The following is a 1,348-nucleotide window of genomic DNA, read 5'->3' as shown; positions in this document are numbered from 1 at the left end:
AGGCAGGCAGGTGAGCTGTTAGGAGCCAGCAGTCCCAATTGCGAGAGGGATGTATGACTGCCAGTTTAGTACATATCCCCGTAAACCAGCAGTAGGACATCCTCCAAGGGGTCCCAGATTGGAGAGGGTGCAGGCCGGGCTGAGGAACACCCCCTCCCCCGTGCACGAATTTAGTGCACCGGACATGTGTATTACTTATCCTTATTTCTGAAAATGGAACCATACAACAATCCTATCTAATAAAAGAGTAATATGCAAATTAACCATCACTCTGCAATGAAGATGGCAGTGTTCATAGTGGCTGGGGCAGGACACTGGCAGCATCACCCCAGCAATGCAAGCCCAGCAGGCAAGCGCGGCCTGCAGGCAGCACCCAGCGACCCAGGAGCAGGAAAGCAAGGCCCACAGGCAGCACCCAGCAGGGCCTGCTTGGTCGTCACCAGGGCAACCTGGGAGTAGGCAAGCACAGCCCACAGATAACACCCAGCAGGGCCTGCATGCCCAACGCTGTGGTGTAGAGCAGGCAGGCCCCACAGAGAGCAGAGAACCATGGGGAGCAGGCCTAAGCCATCAGTAGGACATCCCCTGAGGGCTCCCGGATTGGAGAGGGTGCAGGTGAGGCTGAGGAACCCACCCCCCATGCACAAATTTCATGCACCAGGCCTCTAGTATTAATGTAACAGTTGTCTTTGAGAAATGGGATGCTAGATATTTTTCATTGTAAGTAACTTTATTATATACTTTTTATACAGTTTGGCACTATGTAGTAATTAAACAAAAGTTAAAAGAAATATATAAATTCATTTACTTAAAGGAAAGTAAATAACACTTAATTTTTGGGAAATAAACTGATTACTTGTAATGAGACTTATATGTTGTACATACAATTGTTAGCAATATTAATTAAATGTATATATAATTGTTAAATATAAACTATGTATTAAATATCCTATCTAATAAAAGAGAAGCATGGTAATTAGCTGTACCTCCGCTACCCTTCCCATTGGCTAATCAGGGCGATATGCAAATTAACTGCCAGCCAAGATGGCGGCAGGCAGCCAGGCAGCTTGAAGCAAACATGAGGCTTGCTTGCTTCAGTGACGGAGGAAGCCAAAGTTCCCCGCCTGCTGCTGCCGGCCCCAGAGCTTGCAGTTTGAAACATTGTTACAAATATAGAAGCTAAACAAAACCTCAGAAACCTGCTTTCCAGCCAGCCGGGATCTCAGAATTGGAGTTGAAACAGTGTTTCAATTATAGAACCCAAACAAACCAGATACCTGCTTTCAGCAGCCGAGGCCTCAGAGCTGGAGCCAAGCCTCAGAGCTAAAGCTGGCCCAGAATAAAAAAA

The sequence above is a fragment of the Myotis brandtii genome, unplaced genomic scaffold, assembly GCF_000412655.1.
Source record: "Myotis brandtii unplaced genomic scaffold, ASM41265v1 scaffold546, whole genome shotgun sequence".
Taxonomy (NCBI): domain Eukaryota; kingdom Metazoa; phylum Chordata; class Mammalia; order Chiroptera; family Vespertilionidae; genus Myotis; species Myotis brandtii.
This window is presented reverse-complemented; position numbering follows the sequence as displayed.